Source organism: Canis lupus, chromosome 4 (genome assembly GCF_048164855.1).
Source record: "Canis lupus baileyi chromosome 4, mCanLup2.hap1, whole genome shotgun sequence".
Lineage (NCBI taxonomy): Eukaryota > Metazoa > Chordata > Mammalia > Carnivora > Canidae > Canis > Canis lupus.
In genome coordinates, this window is record NC_132841.1 from 60,742,180 (window position 1) to 60,764,270 (window position 22,091).

The window sequence follows — 22,091 nt, forward strand, 5'->3', positions numbered from 1 at the left end:
AGAATGTGGAGCAGCTGCAGGTCAGGGAAAGGGAGGAGGAGGAGAATCCCTGCAGCTCACTCTCAGCTCCTCCTGTTTCTTTTCAGTCCTTATATTCTATTTTTTAAAAGATTCTATTTATTTTTTTGAGAGAGAGCGAGCACGTGCGAGAGAGCATGAGCAGAGGAGAGGGGCACGGGGAGAGGGAGAAGCAGACTCCCCGCTGAGCAGGAAGCCCCATGTGGGGCTCGATCCTAGGACCCTGGGATCATGATCTGAGTTGCAGGCAGATGCTTAACGACTGACTCACCCAGGTGCCCCCTATTCCTTATAGTTTAAAATAAACAACCCCTTTGGACCAATGTCTGTCAAGCAGCATAACAACAGCTTTGCAGGAACTCAAGGTATGAGGATCAAAGGGCTGCTGTTCCATTCTACTGTTGGCTCCAGGCCCACTGAGCGGCCTGCGGAGTCTGGAAGGGGCCTGTGCTGGTAGGAGGCGGAGTGGTGCAGGAGGGAGGAGGGCAGAGGACAATGGGTAGGGTGGGCATGAGCTGAGACTTTGGCCCTGGGCTGGTTGCCTATTATGTTCCAGGGGCAAGTTACTTCTTGTCACTTATTCCTGTGCTTCTTCCCATGCTCTGGAAAGAACTGTACAGAGCACAAGCTCAGGGGATGTCAGAGGCTGAAAAGCCTGAGCGGTCAGCTTCAAGCCCAAGCCTTCCATTTACAGTCGGGAGCACGGTGAATTGGCTTCTACTGCTGCGGTAACCCATTGCTACAGACTTACTGGCTTGAAACAACACGGATTTATTATCCTACAGCTCTGTGGGTTACAAGTCCAACACGGGCCTCGCTGGACTAAACTCAAGATGCCAGCGGGGCTACATTCCTTTCCAGAGGCTGCCTGCATACCTTGGCTCCTGGCCCCTTTCCAGCTCCAAAGCCAGCAGTATGGGATGAGCGCTCCCATCACAGCACCTCACCCCCTGTGCCTGTCCCTTCCACTCTCAAGGACCCTTGTGATTACCTTTGGCCCAGATGGATAGTCCAGGATACTTTCCCTATGTTAAGGTCAGCTGGTTAGCAGCCTTAATTCCACCTGCCACCTGCATTTCTCTCTGTCACGTATCAGGACATATTCACAAGCTCCAGGAAGTAGGGTGTGGACGTCTTTGGGGGCCATTATTCTAGCTTCCCAGAAAGGGTTAATGACTCACCTGAGGCAGGGCTAGGGACACGTCTGACACTCAATATTTGTCTATTCCCTCCCACTGTTTTCAGCCTAGAAGGTGTAGAGCAGGGTGGTTAAAAGCATAGGCTTTGGGATCAGATAGATCTGGAGTCTGTGATCTGGGTTCAAAATCTAGCTCTGCTTTTACGAGTCGTGAGAACCTGGGAAAGTTACTTAAGCTCTCTGGACCTCAGTTTCCTCATCCGTTGAATGGGGATGACAGTAACAACTTCATAGAGTGAAAATCCACAAAAGGTGCATAGCATTATCTTTAGTGCACAGCACCCAACAAATGGTATCTCTTAGTATGGTTTATAGTCAAACACCACTCTTGATCATAAGCCCCTTGTGAGGAGAGCTTATCAGGTATCATAGCCATTTCATAGATACAGAAATGGGCTGCAAGAGTTAAAATGTCTGAAGTGAGGTTGCTCAGCAAGCCCTCAAGGTGGTGGGTCGGGAGCAAGGTCTACGGACTCCTAACCCTATGCTCCTTCAGGGGACACTGTCCCATTTTGTTTAGCCTCTAGCAGGTGATCCAAGAAAGATGTTCATCTGGTTTGTTTTTTTTTTTTCCTTCTGCTAGAGAAAAAGACCCTTTACCTTTTTTTCTTTTCTTTTCTTTCTTTCTTTCTTTTTTTTTTTTTTTTGAATGTCCTGTAGTTTTCAGTCTCAAAATATTAGGCTGAATTCCTACTGCAGAATACTTGGAGGTTAAGTTCCCCGGCCTTCTCCCTTGTGTAAACATGCTGTGGCTCACCACTAAGACAATATTATGCAATTTGAGGCTGTAATTAAATTGAGGCTTCTGTCCATCATCCCCGGAGCGCACGTAGAACCCCTCACTGAATGATACAGCCATGATTCCTATGGTGGGATTGTAGCTTTTCATTAGAATGACACACATGTCATTTATTTTTGATATTCTCTGGGTGCTGAGAAACTGGTACATCAAGACATTTTAAAGGGTTGGAGTGTGAGTGTTGGGGTATTTTAGAGGCCTTGAAAAATAACACCCTTTTTTGCTGCCCATGTCCAGAACTGAGGGTTCAGATAGACGAAGACCCATTAATACTGATTAAAACTGGGTAGGGAGTGCTGCGTGCACAGGAAGCAGAATGCGGACGCTTTTTCCCAGTGCCCACAGGACAGGGCCACCAAAGGCTTCCCAGCCAGCCCAGAACTGGCCACCCCGAGCTTCCCGCAAAGCCTTGAGCACAGATTAGACAGTGGTCCCCTGTCTGCTGGAGCCCAGAACCCTGAGTCTGCGGCACTGACCAGTCAGATATATCCGCTCTTCTGGAGAGAGCTGGGGTCACCGGAAGCAGACCCGGGGATGGAGTTTGGGGTGTGAGATGTTTATATAGGATCAACATCTGTTTAAGGACATGGGCAGATGCAGGCCTGGGCAGAGGCAGAAGTAAAAAATCCCAGACAGTGTGGTGGGGAGCTCGGGTGCGAGCATCACCCTTCTGCGTCTCCCCAAGGTGGGCCCCAATGGCCAGGCCTTCCAGACCAGCCTACCCCAATGGGTGGGGGCCTCGGGCTGGCCAGCTGAGGCAGGCCCTGATGGAACCGACAGCTGGGCAGCAGGGTCTGGGCCGCTCCTCTGTGTGTCTGCCACATAGGCCCTTCATTTTCGGCCATCTGCCTGCTGCCTCACCCTTGGCCACTTCGTGTCTCTTTCCATCACCTTCTAGTCAAGCCCAGTTGCTGAAATGCCCACAGATCTCATGCCTTTCATTCCTCTGGTCCTTGTCTAACATCCTTCCTGCTAACTTAGTCTCATTTCTCATGGTTCAGATTGGGCGTCACCTCTTTTAAGAAGGCCTCCCCAACTCCTAGCCTGGGCAGAGTACCACCCCTCTGTGGGCACCTAGCATTGTCTTTGCACTTCCTGAATGATATACCATTTCAGGATCATTTTCTGCGGACAGCCTCATCTCCACCAAGACTCAGTTTATCTGCAGAGTCGCACTTTGTACCTTGAGCACTCAATAAATTCTGGTACACGATGGGTGTTCAATAGATGTTTGTGCTCTCATCTCCCTGTCAAGGCCACATCCTTACTCAACAAATATTCACTGGGCATTTTTGGGCAAGTATTCTATGGCACTCACAGAGGGATGGGCCTTCTCCTTTACTGTCACCACCGTGGTGCCAGCGGAGAATCTTGAACAATAGAGTTTTGGGGGAAATACCATTTTTTGAAAGATTTTTGAAATCAGACCTTACTTCTCTTGCCAAAATGGCCTCAAGACAGGATCTGGAAGCAGTGAGGGGCTTGAACAAGTATCCAGACACTGGGGCGAGTAAGGTCTGGGACAATATTTGAAATACTCCCTAAGAAGAGGAAACGGTTAAGGTAGACTCCTTTCTTGGTTTGCTTTTATCTGTCCCATGGAGGAATTACTTGAGGCTCTGTAAGGATAGAACAAATCTAGACTAATAGATCTGTAAGGGGTTTCAGGGCAACGAGGTGGGGCAGTGGAATCTGCACTCAGTGTCCAAGATCACACACTCCCTGAGAAAGCAGAATAGGGAGCTGGAGAAAGCTCTTGACACTCTTATCCCCTCACATCCAGTCCTGCGGGGGATGGAAAGTTGTCCCATGAAGTGCTCCGGAAGAGCAGGAGAGGCCACGAAATGCCAACGCGCTCGCCCCGGATTGGCATGGAAATCTGAAAACAAACTTGCCTCGGTGTGCTGGCTGAACCATAAAGCCTGCACAGAGGCGAGATCTGACGCGTGAAGGCCAATTAGGGGCTTCAAACCAGCCAAACGGGAAAAGGAAAGGCCCCTTCAATTGTTTAAGGGAGAAGAGGAAGACCAAAGGCAATATTATCTTTCATCGGCCACTCCCTGTGGGGGAATGAGCTTTCCAAAGAGCACAGCCTTCTCTTAGCAGGGCAGGGAGGAGCCACCTCCTTCATCACTTAAAAAAGCCTCATTCTGGCACATGTCAAGTCAGTGAGCACTGGGGCTCCCTGGGATCAAAACCACAGCCGTTGACTTGGCCATGAGGGTCTCCTCCGTCCTGTCTGTGTGTGGGGACTGTTCACATTCCTGCTGCAGAAGTGCACCAGGTTGCTAAGGAGTCCTGGCTTCTGTGCTGTGGGCTGGGGACACAGACAAGATCCCACGCCAATTCTGTCCCCAGGGAGCCAGAGGCCAGTTGTAAGGACAGATTTGTAATGATGATGGCATCAGCAGTAATCGCCGCCTTGCTGAGGGCTCACTCTGGCCCAGGATTACCTCCTTTATTCCTTATGACAACACGCTGGATGTTATTCCTTCTAGTAACACCCCATTTCACACAGGAGGGAAGAGGCTCCGAGGGTGTAATTACTGATCCAGAGTCATCATGGCGAGTCAATGGTGGAGGGGAAACTCAAACACAAATCTGTGTGACTCACATTCAACTGAGGGTGGTTTGGGCCCCTCTGGCTTCTCCAGAGGGCACTGACAATGTCTTGGAAGCATTTGTGCTTGCCACAATGCAGGAGGCCATTGGCTACTGGTATCCAGTGGGTAGAGGTGGGGGATGCTGTTAAACATCATGCAATGGGCAGGATGGCCCCACCTCCACTCCAGACATCAGCCCAGAAGGGTCAAGGCACTGAGATTGAGAAATGCTGCTCTAGGCTCTCATGTCCACTGTACTCTACAGGTCTCTGCTCCCCACCTGTGACATTGTTGAGCTCCACGCCTGAGTGTCTTGCTTGTAGTGCTCATCGTGATGTATTGTTTTGTTACTGTTTGTCTGTGATTTCACTCATTCTCTCCCCACCCCACCCCGCTCTAAGTGGCATGAGGGCAAAGGCCGCCTGCCTGTTACACTGCTCTACATCCAACACCTGGCAACAGCGCCCGGGACTAAGGGCTCAGTACGTCTTTATTGGATGAGCACGTGGGCAGATGAGGGTAGAGAAATCGACCAGTCCATGCAAGGTCCCAAGAACAAAGTAGTGGAGATCGTCTTGAATCCTAGGTTGGTCTGACTCCAAATCACATGGTCCTAACCCCCATGGCAAAGGGCCAAGACAATTCGGTGCAATGGGGCAAAGGGCCGTCCTCCAGGAGCTGGGAGTCCAGAAGAGGAGAGAGAGAAAAGGTCAGTGGTGTCAGGATTAGATACCAAATTCAAACTGGGAAAGAGACAAGGGATGAAAGAAGGAGCTAAGAAGAACCTGAGAGCTCAGCCACGGGCCCCTGCTCTTGAGATGGAGTGACCACTCAGTGCAGAGTTTCCCAGATATCAAAAGAAGGTCTTGAAATGACCAGAATCAATCTTTCTCCCCCACCTTTTTCCTTTAGCAAAGATGGGCAATACAACATTTATCCTCTCCTCATCCTCAGGGACTTTGGGTCTCTTGTGGTTCTCAAAAATAATGGCCGGTGGTTTCATAAATGCATATTTAAGTCCTAGAAGTAGCCTGAAGTCAAGTACCAGGCTGGCTCCATCTGGCAAGTTCTGGCCCTGGCAGCTGCGCCTCCCGCCCTGGGCTTGTGTCTGCCCCTGCAGCCTGCCAGCTTGCTGGCCAGAGGCTTTCGGGAGCCAGTGTGGGAGCAAACTCCCATGACTCATGGCTGGGGAAGCTGTCAGGGTGAGGGGAGGTAGGGGCACATGAGGGCAAGGGCAGGGAATGAGAGGAAGGCAGAAGGCAGGGGCTGGGGAAGGAAGGAGAAGGCCAGGGTTAGTGACAGAACAGGGTAAAAAGGAAGCAAGAGGTAGAAGGAGGGATGAAGGAAGGGAGAAAAGAAGTGGGGGAAGGAGGGAAGGAAGGAAATATGAGTAATAGCAACTGTAATAGGTCCTTTCTGAGTATTGAGAATTGCCTTGAATTGTGTGAAGTCTTTAGGACGCAGAATCACCTGTAATCCTGAAAACAATCCTAGGGGGCAGATTTTTTTTTATCATGTCTTTTTTATGGATTAAAAAAGTCCATGAGTTACAAAGATCTTAACCAATCTGAGGACACACAGGTAGTAAGTGGGGGATTCAGATGTGAAAAGCACGGGAGGGAAAGAGCTGGTATGGCAGGTGTGATGGAGGAAGAGGCACCCTGGGATGAAGGACAGAGGCTTGTCTAGGCTTAAAATTTCCAGGACGTGGGCCACCTAGGTGGGTCAGTGGTTGAGTGTCTGCCTTCGGCTCAGGGCATGATCTTGGGGTCCTGGGATCAAGTCCCGTATCAAGTTCCCCGCGGGGAGCCTGCTTCTCCCTCTGTGTGTGTGTGCGTGTACGATGAATAAATAAGTAAAATCTTAAAAAAAAAAAGTTCCGGGAAGTGTGGAACAGACAGTCGGGTCCTGGGAACTGGACTCTGGCTCAGAGTGGCTGTCTTTAAGCAGGTGGGGATGGGGAGGATCCTGCTCACCTTGGATCTTAGGCTGTTAGGATCAGCCCAAGGAGGCTCTTTGAATGGGCTTCCCTGATAGATTGTATCAGAGATTCTTTGGTGACACGTGAGCCCAAGAGAATTGCAATGCCATTGTTAGATATCGATCCTTCCATCTGAAACAGAACAAATGGAGCCAAAAAATTTATCCAATTTCATTATACTCAGGAGCAAGGAAAACAAAGAAAGAAAGGAAGTTATTAAAATAAATACAAATGGCTTCTATATGTCCTAAGGTCACTTTCCCATCTGTTGTCTCACCTGGTAGTCCTGTCTTGTGGGGAGTGTCAGGCTTCACGTTTTACCAAAGAGGAACTGGGTTGAGAGACAGGAAGTTCTATTAACAAGAATCTAGGGTCCAAAGTTGGGTCTTCCTCATATCTTTAGCTCTTTCCTGGGCCCTCTATTGAAAGTCACTCTCAGTGTCCCTTATAGGAAATTAAGTCTTGTCAAACTAACTTCCCAGAATGAAAAGTTCTAGTGAAACAAGACTCTGGCCTATTACTCAGGAAGAGAAGATTAATGCTAGGATCATTCAAAATCATGTTGCTTATGTCAAGTGTCCCTACAGTAACTGTTTATAAAAGAGCTTATTTAGAATGCAAAAAGTTGGTTCCCAAAAAAAGCAGTGTGTGTCCTCCTAGAGGAGCGAATTAATAGAAGCAAACAGTAGTGTTCTTGGAAATCCTTGGATAAATAGCTTTGTACATGCTGTTCCCTTTAGCCCCACCTCACCTGGGGTTACACCCTTGTTCCGCTCTGGAATTGAACCCTGCCGAAGTAAGTATTATTCTCTGCACTATGGATGCCTTTCCTTCCCCCACTCCACCTTTTGTACCTTCAGCTCCAATGAATCCTTCTTTCCACATAATCCCTATTGGTACCCCTTAGAAAGCAAGCTCCACATGACGGGGGGCTGGCTTTTCTTCATTGTTGCATGTCCTCAGCATGCTGCCCCACTCATAGTAATTGCACAATAAATATTTGTTGGACAAATGACAGCATGGGCCACTAGGCACTAAACACAGACTGGCTGCTTTGTTAATTTGAGTTCTCTTTTTCTTTACTTGTCCCTTCTATTTTTATTCCCAGTACCAACCCCAGTATACAGAATGGAAGCTCTGTTTGTCAGAAGAATCAAGGAATGCAAAAAATATTGAAGTATTGTTTTATAAAACATGCTTTCAATAGAAACAGAATTGATCCATCTTGTGATATAACATTATATCTCCTCCTGTGTCCATAAAAACAGAGGAAGGGCCCTAATGGAGGGTGGAGTAATTAATAATTTTTGTACATGGGCTCATTTTTATGACATATCTGCACGATCACAGATTCCTAATGTTTCTGGGTGAGGGGCACCTTGGCCATCGAGTGGCGGTACCAGTACTAGTGAGGTTTAACAATTCTTGAGTGCTTTAGTACAGGCACTATGCTGGGGGCTTTATCCATGTTACCTCATTTAATTCTTACAAACAACCTTGTGTGTGGTAGTAGTTCCCACTCAACCACTGAGGACACTGGCACAGTTATGTAAGCAGGACTCTACGAAGCCTGATGGGTGCCCATGGGAGCTTCTTGGCTGCCCTGGGGAGGAGGCATAGGGGCAAGACAGTGCGAATGCAAGAAGGCCTATCTGGCCCCTTCTATATACAGAGCTGTTGTTCTACTACGTATTGCATGTATTGGCCTTTGGCAGAAGATTTCTTAGAGAAACAGGTTTTTATCTAGCTAGAAGAAAAGGCTTATAGACAAAGCATCCAGAAATAGATGTTTTAGTTGTATAGATAGGAAGACTGAGAGGTCAGGGATGTTAAATCCTATGGCAATTCTCACCTTGGCCAAGCTGGGTCTAGACATTTCAACTCCAAGGAGTCTGGGACTTGATTTCCTGTGCCATGTTGCCCCAATGCCCAGAGATAGCCATCATGGTGCTTCAATTTGGTACACTTGTTGACCAAGAGACTTGTTTGTCTAGAATTTTTGTTTCCAGAGGCATTTACTGAGCAATACTGAGTAAAATTAGGTAAATTATAAGGTAAATTTAGAAATCTTTGTCTAGCAATGTTGTTAGAGGAAAACAGGAAGGACAAGGCAAGGCTAGACAGGGCAGGAAGTGGAAAAAGCACTCAGGGAATGCAGAGAAGACCAGGGTGTGTGTGAGAGCCCTGGAATATAAATGACAACAACAATAACAATAATAATATTATTTTTAAAATGCCTACCACGTGACATGTTTATAAAACTAAATGCAGGGGGTCCCTGGATGGCTCAGTGGTTTAGCACTTGCCTTCGGCCCAGGGCGTGATCCTGGAGTCCCGGGATTGAGTCCCACATCAGGCTCCCTGCACAGAGCCTGCTTCTCCCTCTGCCTGTGTCTCTGCCTCTCTCTCTTTCTGTGTCTCTCATGAATAAATAAATAAAATCCTATATATATATATATATATATAACTAAATGCATTATATCCATCGTAGCTTTTAATATGCAGGGCAATCAACTCTCTCTGTTTTCTTGAAGAGCAAACTGAAGTTCAGGGAGCCTTAAACAGCAGAGAGAAACTCAATCAAGGCCTGTTTGGAAAGGTACACAATTGAACCCCTCTGCTACATCAGGGCTTCAAGGTCCCCAGGATCACAAGGCCCCAGGTGCTTTTGCATCCAGCTCTTGGAACCGGATCTGGCATAGAGCTCAGGCCCCTGACCCCAAGTCAGGGACACTGTGTAAGGCTTGAATTAGGTTTACCTTTAGGGCAAGCTGAGCCAGTCCGGGGTGATTGAACCACCTGCTACTTGGATGCCTGAGATTTTTTGACCTGGGGACCAGGCTTTCCATTTCCCAGTGAGAGAGAAAATGCTGGGCCTCTGGGTAGCCACGTTTTAGTCAGCAAGCCAGCCAGAAACAATGGCCAAAAGTATGCCTGCCTTTATGTAGCCCTTTAAGATTTAACAAATATTTCTCCTCTGTGTTTTTCTAAGGTCATCAGAGCAGATGTTATATCCTCTATTTGACCGATCAGATCAGAACAAAAGAAAAAGTTGTGGAGGGTTAACATATCTCAGAAGAGGCATCTTCTGACACCAGTCCCTGGTCTTCCTGGGTCATTTCTCCCTTTGCGAGGCACTAGGACACTGCAGGTAATGGCAAGGATTAAAAGTCTGAAAGGTAGGAGAGAAGTCCCCACTGAGGGGCCCAGTAGGGAGAGAAAAAGCCAGCAGCTAACTCTTCAGAGGGCACAGCCTGTCTGGCCCTGCTTCTCCTCAGCTGGGTGGGGGCCCAGAGGAGCAGTGCCCAGAAGTATTTTTGTCTTGTTGCTTCAACCCAGGCAGCTCCACTTGGAATGATTTATGATGATTTCTTGGGTTTGTTTTGTAAACACAGCCCACACCACAGGGAGGGAGTTACATTCCCAGGGTCTTCCTTCATGGTGCTCTAGAATGATTATGCTCAGGGCTGATGCTACAAGTAAATGTTCTCAAGTGGAACCTAGAAATTAGCATGGTGAGAGGCCTCCGAGGTCCTTCAGCCATCTGCCTCCTTTTAGCTGGTGAAACTGAGGCCTAGTGTCTGGGAGGGAGTTGCCCGAGGCAGACACCAACTAGAGCTTGCAGCTGGGTGAGAACCCTGCATACAACCAAATGTTGCCTCCATGATTACTATAGCTCTGGGGAGACAATGGTGAGCACAGTAGATTGGTCCGTGGCTTCATGAAGCTTAGACTCTAGCAGGGGAATAGACATTGAACCAACAACAATTAAAGGCATGCAGTGAGGGAGTGGAGGTGCTTTCGAGGCCTTCTGTTAGGGGAATAATCCTGTGTTGAGTGACGCCCGCTTGGAGGACATGAGGTTCAGAAGGAGCAGGAGAGAGCTTGTCTGGGCAAAGGGACCAGCGTGTACCTTGAGGCTCTGAAAATTGGCCCATGCAGGAGCAGGGACACAGGTGAACCTGGGTGGGGGGCAGGTAGCAGATCTGATGGGCTTCTTGGGCTTTTAGTTCATATTCTAAACACAGTGGACAGCCATGAAAGTTTCAAGTAGAGGAATAAAGAAAGCGATGAGGTTCAGTTTGCTGTTGATGTGAGATCTCTCTGGCTGGATTGAAGGGAATGGGCTGGGGAGCACAGGCTTCTTGATAGGGGCACTGGCTCCTCGCCCTGTGCATAGTGCCTGCATGGCTCAGTGTCATTCACCCGTGTATGCACAGCTTGGATGGGGGATTTCAGCTGTGATTTCTTTTAAGACAGGTGTCAAACACAAAGCTGGACACAGGACGCACAAAGCCGTGCAAAACCCTTGTGACCTAAATTGGGGCAAAAGCCAGATAATGTTTGTGTTTAAGAGATGCAGTGAAGGGTAGCAGATCCTGGAGGAGTGTCTGGGGTAGAGGAGGGCATACCTGGGGGCAAGGGTGCACCCTACCAGGAGTGTACCAAGACTTTGGAGGCTGGCCTGGCCTCACTGTAGCTAGATCTCTGGAACTGGACGGGGGCAAAGAGTTGTGTTTGCCAACTGCACTTAGAGAAAAGGATGCATGTCTTCATGTGCCTCCAAGCTCTGAAAACTCAACCCCGAAACTGCCTGCGTGCCAAGCATGGACATCAGAATCTGGATTTTCCACCCCTGATTTCTAGGTTAGAAAACCTGGATGGGGACTGGTCTAGAGGGGCCCTTCTCTCACACTGGTCCTGATGCTTCCTTTTATGGAGAGATTGACAGTTCACAGAGCTGTTTCCCATGCTCTTTCTTTTTCCTGGCCCCTAGTCTTTCTACCTGTCTCCTTGTCATCTTTCCTTTCTGCTTTTAGGAGGCGGTATAGTGCAGTTAAGCATGGACTTTAGAGGTAGGCACGTCTGGGTTGGAACTGTGGCTTTTCTACCTACTACTGGTTGAGTCACTTAGGGCATACTTCCCAACCTCTTGGATTTGTGGTTTCCTTGTCTGTAAAATGGGTATATTTATAATTTAATCACCACTCTGGAAGATGTGCATCAGATGATATGTATAATGCACAGAAGAACGTGGCACGCAGTAGGAACACAAAAAGCTACTATTGCCCTTCGTTTGTTTGGTGTTTCTCTGGTTGCCACTGTGGGCTAGGCCCTGGGCTGAGGCACTGGTGTCATAACGCTGATCCCCAAAATGCCCCCTTTCAAGTGTTGGGCAGGGATCAGTGCCCTCCTACCCCAACTACAGCATGTGGGGAAGATGGCTTCTCTCAGGGAGGATCTGCAAAATTGCCCCAGATCTAGACATGCCCCTGAGTACTGTCTATGCAATGTTGCTGACACCCCAGACTCTTTTTTTTTTTTTTTAAGATTTTATGTATTTATTCATGGGAGACACACACACACAGAGGCAGAGACACAGGCAGAGGGAGAAGCAGGCTCCCTGCAGGAACCCTGATGCGGGACTCGATCCCAGGACCCAAGGATCATACCCTGAGCCAAAGGCAGATGCTCAACCACTGAGCCACCCAGGCATCCCCAGACTTGCATTTTTTGCTGTATTTTCCTCTTGCAGTTTCCTTGCTCAGTTTAATTCAAACAACCAGTCCTACTGTGCCTACTACCACGTGGCAGGTCCTGGCCAGGTCCTACAGTGGACACTATGGTGAGTAGGTTGTGGCCATGGCCAGTCTAACAAGGCCCATAGGATGGTGATGAGGTGGTGATGGGCAAGAGCTGCCCCGTGAGGAACATCCACAGCAGCCAGGCTTTTTATTTAGCTTGGTGGTAAAAGACTCAGTGAGTCTCCCAATTTCTGTGGCCTATCATAGGAAAGGGGGAGGATCACATGTCACTTTTGGGTCCCCCAGAGGTAGAACCAGGGCATAGAGTAGAAACCACCATAGGATATATTTTGTCTCATTAAAAGGAGCAGAGCTTTCTAATATCTTAGGGTGTCCAGCAAGAGAAAAGGCTTTCTGGTAAGCAGAGCAAGCTCCTCTGGGAAGATTCGGGCATGGCTGGGTAAACACCCACCAGAGGGCCGTAACAGGAATGCCTGCTTTGGGTGGGAGGTTTGAGGGGATGACCTCTAGGCTTCCAAGTAGCTGGAAGATGTACAGATTCTAAGTTTCCACTGTCAGGTTCCCACCACCTACCCTTGGATGCTTGCCAGCTTCCTCTCTCTGGGGCTTGCCCTGCACTCCTCACTCCTTCTCGAACCCAGCTCCGGAATCTTGCCCGGGCAACTTAGCGATCCTGGGTGCAACATGTCAGGTCGCTGGGCGTGTGTGAGATAGATTCCAATCTCTGTTCTGGCTGGACAGTTTAGTTTTGTTATCACCCCAGCCCCTTTCAGACATCTTTCCCCTTTAGGAGTTTGTATGTTCTTTCCAACCTTTATATTTCAAATGCATTTCATATGATAGATAAACACTCCAGTTTCTGTTACTATACTTCTAAGCTTGATTTTTTTTTGGAAAATCAACAGCATTGTGGTGTAGAGTCAGCTTGTTGGATTCAAATTCCAGCTTCACTACTTACTATCAATGTTGTCCTGGCCAAGCGACTTAATCTCTGTAACAGATTAATATCTTAATATCTGTAAAACAAGCTAATAATAACATCAGCTCACAGGGAGGAATGCTGTAAGACTAAATAGATAATAACATGCAAAGAACTTAGAACAATGCCTGGCATGTTGTTTTAAATAAATGGTAATGGTAAATAATCATTAAATAGCTATTTTGTTCATGATGCTTTATTTGCTTTTTAAACTAATTTTATCAATTTAGCAATAAACTTATTATTTAAAATGATTAATAATTTTATTAATGTATTAATTTTAAAACTAACTCGTGCATTTTTAGAAACCAGAATAGTATTTTTCACTTATTAGAAATCAGAATAGTATTAGCATTGAAAGTATTCTACAAGTTTCCAAATCTAACCTATCTTTTTGCTGCTAAGGACATTGAACCTCAGAGGGGGCAGGGCAGAGTCAGGAAGCGAATGCAGGCGTCTTTGCTTTTGTCTGATGCCCTTTTGTACATCAAGATTTCCCTAATGAGGATTAATTAAGGGTTACCGTATTTTTCTGGTAGGTTGCTTTAAAAAATAGCAAATCACAAGCATGTAATTAAATAAGTGAACGTTGAAGTCCTTCCAACAAAATGTGTTATTTAAGTCACTGGAAACAGGAAATTGGGATTTACATGCTACTTCCCATTGCTGTGTTTCAGGGACTTCAGACATCGGCTTCCAGGGGTCCCGCAGGCCTGCCCATCCCTGTCCCATTCAATCCTGCAGGCCTCCTGAGGGACAAGAGCTGGCTCAAGATAACCTCACGAGTACCTCTTCTCCACAGTCCTTCTTCTTGGAATACCAATTCCAGGGCCAGTGCTCTCAGCTTGAGTGGTTTAAAGCATTTACAAATGCGCTGCCAAACATCGATGTGTGTAAAATTTATTTTTGTTTCAGCTGCACATCACACCATGCAATGATGCCTACTGGGGAGAATTCTGAGCTAAGTGGATGACGTGATATCTTGCAGAGTGGGGTCAGCTGGCTTCAGAGAGTTGTGATGTGATGGCAAGGCATTCCAAGGAAGACTTTTCTGGAAGGTGTGACAGCTTGGTTTTGGGAGTTAGAAAGCTTGATCAGGGCAGAGCCAAGTTCAAGTCAATCTTTAGCTCAGGACTGAGGGGCAGAGTGAACCACGCAATCTGATTATCCTATAGAGAGACCTTGTTAGAAATTAGATGTGTCCATACACATTGCCCATATTACTGATTTTAAGTGTGTTGCCCCAAATTACAGAATTTTTAAGGGGGTGGGGAGAGAGTAGAGGTAGAGGGAGAGAGAGAATCCCAAGCAGATTCCACCCCCAGCCTGACATGGGGCTCAATCTCATGACCCTGAGATCATGACCTGAGCTGAAACCAAGAATTAGACCCCCAACCGACTGAGCTAACCAGGTGCCCCACAAATTCCAGAATTTCAAATTGTACTGTGAACAAAGAAAGTCAGAGAGCCATTATCCTAAGCATGGCATGGGAAAAGTGCTGACATAATTTTGTGCAATACCGGGTTGAGCAGAGTTCAACCTTAATTCCTCACTGCAGGATTTCTCAGCACCTTTAATGCATTAATGCATATGATGGCTCCTCCAGAGCAGGTTCAGACACACACAGCATGTGTCCATATTTCTTGTTCACACAAAGCAAAGTTTTTCTCTCCAAGAATATGCAGGGACTAGTGTTCTGAGGGAACACTTCAGCAGGTACTGTGTCAGAGGATTCCATCCTCTCTCTTTTTGTCTAAGGTCAAAGGCTGTTATGTAAGGAGTGAATCCAAAGACTGACCCTTCACGGTCCCTGATACACAACTCAGCCACTCACCAGGACACCTTACTCCCTTAAAGTGCTTTCTGAACACATCTGAGAGGATTCAACAGGCAAGAGATGGAGCCCTTCCTCATGCAAGATTGATCTCATATATTCTACTGTTAGGGTGAGAGCATCTTTTGGGGGCCTGGCCTCCTTAGCCAGATACTGTGAATCCCTTTTGCTTATAAGGCAGTTTTCAAACTGTAGCTGCCAGGCTGTGCCTGCGCTGTACACACCGTGTGTTGAGACCGATTTCTCTCCATTTCACCACACAGTATGGAAAGCTTTCATGTTTTGGCCTGATTGCTACAGCCTGGAGCTAAGCCTTCAGCCAGCATGTCAATAGCCTGGGCAAGTTAATACTTGGAATGTCTCTTCAGTTTTTTGGATTTCTTTTTTTCTCATTGATAAAATGAGGGGGAAAGACTTAGGTGCAACAAACGCTCACAAGCATTCACGGAGTGGACCCTGAATGAGATCGCATTTCGCCAATGCACCAGTGGATAAAATAGGGTTTTTTGATAGATGCATGACCATAAATTATAGCACAGCATGCTATCTGTGAAAAGGGCTACAGAGACAGAGAGGAGGAAATCATAAATTCTTTCTGGAAGATCTTTAAGATTCTTTCGAGCTCTGGTATTTTTAGACACTGTGCCTTTAGGGTCTGGTCTTCTTGTTGCTGTTGGCCCTCTGAATCTCAAAACAGCAGAGAAGGTCCAGCATCACTGTCATTGGGTGCTAGATGATGTCAGCTGATCTCCTCTGGACTAAACTTCCTCTGGCATAGACCTCTGCTTAGCCCAGCCCAGGAGGACTGCCCTGCCCTACTCCCCTAAGTGGGGTGGGTATTCCTTAGATTTTTGGCTCGAGAAAAGTTTGAACTGTGTGCTTGTCATTCCTTCTCTTGAGCCAGCCTCCAAGGATGAGAGGATGTGGATGGGTCCCTGCATGGAACCCTTCAGCTCCATAGTGCTTCTCAGTGACCTAGAGGAAATAGTCGCAGGTTTCTACTCAGCATCCTCAACCCTCCCATCTGGCTGCAGGTACACATCTCTCTTTATCACCTACACCTTCTTCTGAGATTTAAAGAATCACCTTCCCTTCTGTTCTCATTTCTCCCCTTCTTTTCCTTTTTCCTCATTCTTCTCTCTTTCCACATTCCACGTTCTACTTGCTGAGGATGATTTCAGCAATGGTGAAATTATCAATACGAATGAGTTCCTGGTTATAGTTTCAGACAGAACAATCAGGGTCTGACCAACCCCAAGGGATCCAGGGTGTGAAGAAAAGCTTTGGTTCTGAGAACCTTCAGGCCTTACTAGTATACTCTGGAGAGCTGTGTCTCCCTCCCTTAGCAAAAAAAAAAAATTCCTATTCCACCAGGGACAAAATACCCGGAAGCAGCATTGTTAGTAGCTGTAGCCACAGGCCACCCACCCTCTGGCCTTCCTCACCTTCACATCCCCGGGGACACTACAGAAAACAAAGAGCTATGACTGGAGAGAGCACAGGGTGTTGGCACGAGGAAGCCTGGAAATCTGGGATGCAGAGTCCGGGAATGGGAGCCCCCCCGCAACGCCCATCCCTCCAGGCTTTGCCAACTGGGATGCCTTTCCCTGGGTCCAATTAGGAGCAACTGCCTCCTGTCACTTCTGGGTGCAGTCAGAAATCAGGTCCCCCAACCTGAACTCACCACACTCCTCCACCTCTCCTGACCAGGAAACCACCTCCTGCCCCCTTTGCCACTCACCATTTTCTCAGAACTCAGGATTGGCGACCACTGACCACCGTCTCCTTCTTTCTCTCCTGCTCTCTTGCTCCCTCCGTCCCTCTCTCCCTCCGTCCCTAAATGTATCCCTTTCACTGGATTGACCTTATTCTTATTCTTCCCTTGTCCCTCCCTGGACCTTCCTTCAAGGTTTCTGCAGCACACCCCTTTTTCTTTTCTTCTCTGGCTCCTTCTCTAAGTACAATAGATACAAGACACTAAAAAAAATGCCCAGTGTCCCATTATATGGCCATATCATAATTTATTTAACTAATCTTCTTTGTGTGGATACTGAGGTTGTTTCTATGTATGTATGTATTTGCATATTCATTCATTCATACATGCATTCATTTTTATTACAAACAGTGCTCTGATGAATTCCTTTTATATACATTTTTGCATACGTTTGCTCAGAGTACTGACCACTGCCAAACACTCCTTTTTTTTTTTTTTTTTTGATACTCTTGTATCTCCAGTTGTGGCCTTGGTTCTCTTCTGCAAACCCCTCTTTTTTTCTGAGCATGCAATGCACGTTCACCCCTTCTTGCTTCTGTCTGGAGTCTCTCCTCCTGAAATGGCCACTTTCTACTCAGCCGTCTTGGCCAAGTCTTGTGTAGAAGCCTCCCGGATTCCCTAGACCAGCCTTCCCTAATGGTCTCCATTTATGGAGCACTTACCGTGTGTGAGGCCGTGCGCTGGAGCAGGCGTTATTCCATGGAAGAGTGGTGTGGTGCAGAGACTATATTGCTGTCAACATTTAAAAGTGATAATAATTGAAGGTCAGGAAGTTGAGGAACCTGTCCAGGTCACCCGCCTCCCCTTGTATGTGGAGGGGGAAGGATTCAATCTCAGGTCTCCCCTACTCTATAATCCATGAATTCACATAACCACCATGTCCCACTGCTCCTAGGACCCCACACCTACCCCTCCTGTGGCACCTACCATATTGAGTGGTCACAAGGCAGCATCTAGTCTGTTCCCTTCACTAGGCTGGGAACTCCCGGGCGAAGACCCTGTGTCCCTTCTTTCTGCATAATCCATATTAAGTATAGAAGCTGCCCTGTTGAAGCCGCTGGTAGGGATCTGAATGAAGGAACCCGTGTTTGCTGAATGAAGAGCCCCAGCATTCTTGGGACCAGGTTGAGAGCCAAACTGTGGTACTTAAGAACACATGCTCAGCTTGAAGTTTATTTTCTGCTAATTCATGAAAGTAACATACTGTCCACTGAGGGCCCTCATTAACTAAATTACCAGAAACTCTTTAGATTGGCAGGCAGTAGGACATAATGATTTAAGAAACAGGCACTGAAATAAGATGTTTTGATCCCAGCTCTGCCATTTAGTAGGCCAATTTCTCACTTTCCCTAATCCTCAGTTACTCAGCCAGGAAAGTGGAACTAACGAGATGGTTACTGCGCACAGGGTGATGGTGAGGATGGGATGCAGGAGTTGATGTGAAGCACTTAGCTCGGTACCCGGCACACAGAAGGTACTCAGTATGTGTGAGTCGCACCATTAGCCTCTCACAGTCTTTGTTCAAAGAGACATGGAGCCAGCATTTTCCATTTCCCTTAACACTCTCCAAAGCTTTGACCAGGATTTTTTTTTTTATTTTAAATTTCCACAAAAATTATTATCTTTCTTATCCTTGCTTGTAAAACAAACATGAATTGAGTGCCTTTTGTTTACCAGACCTCTTCATAGTCGGACTGTCACCTGATCGAGAGAGTCTACATTGGGGAGGATAAGCATTGCCTAGGCTAGCAACTACAGGAAGGTAAAGTTTTCCTGCTTTTTGCTGTTAAGAACCTTCGTTGGTTGTCTTGAAAACACACATCTCTTTTTCTTTTCAAACTTCAAGGATTTGGTTTAAAACATGAACGTCTGAAGCTTTTGAATGTTGGTGTGTGAAGGAATATATGGTTTCAAGAGTGATTCGTGGAAGTGCCTATGCTATTTTTGTTCTTTGAGACAAAAAGCTTTCCTCTATCAGCTATTCCTGAAGGTGACTTTAGGAACCAGAATTTATTTTGTGATTCTGTGCATGGTTCCTACCCATGTCCAAGTATTCGTTTCTTGGAGAGTTGTTATTTTGTTTGTGGGTAACTGAATCACCTCTCCAAGGACTATATTTGGAAGGGACCCCACTCCTGGCAACCAAAACCCAAACAGAAAAGTCCCACAAACCCGGAGCTCAAATCCCAACAAGAGGCAACGACTTCTACAAGCAAGCTTTCCAGACTTTACCTATACATGGATTATTCAATTCCAGAAGTATACGTTCTCAGAGAACCATGCCTGCCATTTTAATAAAATTGCCTCACAAGGAAAAAGAAATTCCTCAGTAATGCCACTCAGCTCCAAGACTTAGGGTTGTCTCGCCTTGCAACTAATTTACATGGCTCCTATTGTGAACTAAAGTGTCCCTTCTCCAGGTGACTTCTCTGTTCGGGAAATCCAGTTCCAGGGACGCGATGCGGGCACACCTGAAGGGGAACAGCTCCCTTCTCCTTTTGGTGCTTGTCTGAGGTAGGCGTGGCTCCGGGTTATGTGAGCACCTGGTGGCAGCACGGGGCTGGGCTACCTGCACTGTCAGGTGACAGGCCCCCTGGGCTGCCAGGTGCTCCCAGCAGCTTGGTCTGCTGGGCGCTTCTGCCTGCTCCCTGCTGCCCTGGAGCTCCGGCTTCTCTGTCAAGATGCTTTGTCATCTGAACTGCTCAGGCCAACGGGGGAAGTCAGGGGAGATGGTGGGCCAAACGGCCAGCCCTCTCACCGTGACCCCACCGAGTGACCTTGGACAGGCCCCTTCTCCCTCTGGGCCTCTGTCCCCCCCCCCACCCCCAGTCGAGAGGTAAGGAGTTTCACCAGAGCGTTCCTGAGCTGTTGCCCAGCTCGGATATCCTGGGGTTCCAGAATCCGTTCCCCAGCCAGGCCCATGACCTAGTTGTGAAGGACAGTGAGAACGGAGCCGGAGCCGTTGTTTGGAATCGTGGGTGGGGTGGTTGGGGCACCTCCTAATGAACATGACAGGGGGTTAAAGCAACCTGTTCCTCCCAACCTGCTGAAGGCCTGAAGGCTGAGCGGGCCCTGCCGCTCCGTTGGCATCGCAGCCCAGACATCGGAACGCGCTTCTCAGAGGGCGGCGGGCTCACCAGCCTGGCACTTCGCTGTCGGAAGGCCGAAAAGCAGACAAGTTGTTCAAGGCGTGGAGCCCAGATGATGCGCTGATGGAGTCAGGGTCTCAACTCTGGTTCTCTCAGGAGCTCCTGTCTGGGGGGACACCCTCCTCTGCCATTTCAAAAGACTTCTTAGTACAGTTTTCTCCCTGAGTAATTTTGTCCTCAGGAGGAATTGTGGGAGGGCCCGTGGGGATTTAGAAAGCTTAGTGCTGAACTATTTCTGTCCCCTAATGATTTTGAAATCCTGGGTAATGAGGGAGGTGGTGGCAGGGAGTCTGGGGCTGTGTGTCAGGAGCTTGGGTTCTGGTCCTGGCTTTGCCACCACCTGGCTGTGCAGCGTCGAGCAAGCGGCTTCACCTCTCTGGGCCTCGGCGTCTTCTGCAGCAGCTTCTCCCTATGGCTTCCTTCTGCCCTCGGCGCTCCAAAGACGGAAGCGTCCGGCCTTGGGTGTAGAATGGAGCCAAATCTACCCAGCTGTTTTTCATAGTCTTCCCTCGTGTGGAGACAGAGCTCTGGAGCTTGTGTTTCCTTCCCAAGCTTCTCCCCCGCGAAGGCTCTTGGGATGGATCCCAGAAAGCAGGTGAGCGGCGTGGATATTTGAGGCTTGGAAGGGGCTTCAAGGAGAATCACCTCGCTATTTCAAGAACGCCTTTTACCCCGATTGTCTGGTGCCAGATGCTTGGCATGTTTGGACGGCAGTGTTTCATAAACGTGAAGAGCGCTGGCTTCAGAGGTAGCCGGCCCTTCCTGCACACCCCCACCTTGCCAGTTCATTATTCAGCAAATATTTATCAAGTGCCTCTTTTGTGCCAGGAACTGCACTAAGCTATTTTGCCTACTTTATTGCAGGGAATCCTCCGGGGCCGTCTGAAGCAGGTACTAATTTTATTTATGCTTCACAGATGAGGACACCGGAACCCAGAGAGGTGATGTGACTCGTCCAAGGTCGCACAGCTAGCACATGGCAATCCTGGGGCCTGATTCCAGGGCCAGCGACTCCAGAGCTATGGCTCTCAGCCACGACACTCTGCCATTTCCCAAACCTTATTCTACTTAATCCTCATTTAAATCCTCATTTGCTTTATTGCAAAGCTTCTACCGCAGTGCTTTAGAAAAGCCCCAGTGAGTTTGCCAGGCCACATCATGGATTAATGGGCACATCTACTTCTGAAGGAGGACGGAGCGGACAGACCTTGGATGGGGTAGTGGGAAAAGCCCCGAAGTCTGCTCGCCTCCAACAGCTCAGCTCCTAGACCTGCCTGGCCCTCGCCAGTCATCTGATCTGAGGCATTTGCTTTCTGCACTTTTGCACCCTGGCTTTCCTCGCAAGGATTTTTATAAGAACCGATTGAGAGTATGGCTCTGAAAGGACTTCATAGATTTGCAAGTGGTGAAAGTAGGCTCTGCATTATTGGTGTAAAAACATGTCTGTTTTTATCACTTACCAAATTGGACAGTAAATTGCATGTGGTCTTCGAGAATCTTAAATATCCCCACCGAAGGGTTGGAGCCCTGGGGTCCCCTGATGGAAGAGGAGTGTGAGGCAGGTTTTGCTTCTTGAACGCCTCGTACTCCTGCCTGACTCATTCAGAAATGCCACATTCCGGGATGCTCGGCATTACCACGGCTGCCACTGTGACATGTGGTCGGCCCAGAAAGGCTGGAATGTGACATTCCTGAACAGATTCAGGCATGAGAAGGGAGAAGAAGAAAACACCACATTTGTAAACAGATAGCCCTGGGGTTAAGAGAGACAGGAGAAGCCAATGTTCATTTTCTGTATATGCTTGTTTTGAAAGTCTGGCCGCGCCAGCTATCTGCCCATCCCTGGATCTTATCATCCTTGGGGAAGCACACCTTGTCACACGCCTGCAGGCAGCCCCACCCCAGGGCCTGAGCTCCGGGACCATGGACTCCTGGAGGGCTGGGTGGGGGGATCACTGCCTCAGCCACTCAGACCTCACAGGAGGTGGTGCACGGAAGGGGCCATCTGCAGGTAGATGGAGCTCTGCACCCTGGACCACTGTTCCTCCACTTGCCTCTGTTCTCTGTCCTCTCCCCAAGCTGTGCTGAGGGGGACCCAGGAAGGGGACCTTATTCCTTTTGAGACTTTGTGTGTGTCTAGTTTAGGGCCCGAGGTGGAGAGAGGGAACAGGCTCCCTAGTGCAAGCTGGAGACCAGAGTGTTTCATAGG

At 48.0% G+C, this 22,091-nt stretch overlaps 2 long non-coding RNA genes across 5 annotated transcripts in view; one reads left to right on the plus strand and one right to left on the minus strand.

Annotated features, from left to right (window-relative positions):
• LOC140632504 (uncharacterized) overlaps nucleotides 1-14,010 on the plus strand; it is a 28,782-nt gene extending 14,772 nt beyond the window's left edge. The window contains exons 3-4 of the long non-coding RNA XR_012030106.1: nucleotides 9,592-9,750; nucleotides 13,802-14,010. This is a non-coding gene — a long non-coding RNA (uncharacterized lncRNA). The remainder of the gene's footprint in view (nucleotides 1-9,591; nucleotides 9,751-13,801) is intronic.
• Nucleotides 5,091-21,510, minus strand: LOC140632503 (uncharacterized). Of its 4 annotated transcripts, none has more exons than XR_012030104.1 (6): nucleotides 21,343-21,510; nucleotides 19,777-20,006; nucleotides 17,396-17,465; nucleotides 6,877-6,930; nucleotides 6,595-6,731; nucleotides 5,091-5,296 (listed from the first exon to the last, which is right to left on the minus strand). It is a non-coding gene; the product is annotated as an uncharacterized lncRNA (long non-coding RNA). The 4 variants fall into 4 exon arrangements; XR_012030103.1 differs by lacking the exon at nucleotides 6,877-6,930 and adding an exon at nucleotides 17,661-17,801; XR_012030102.1 differs by lacking the exon at nucleotides 6,877-6,930 and having other exon boundaries at nucleotides 21,343-21,507.
• Nucleotides 21,511-22,091: the final 581 nt, after the last annotated feature.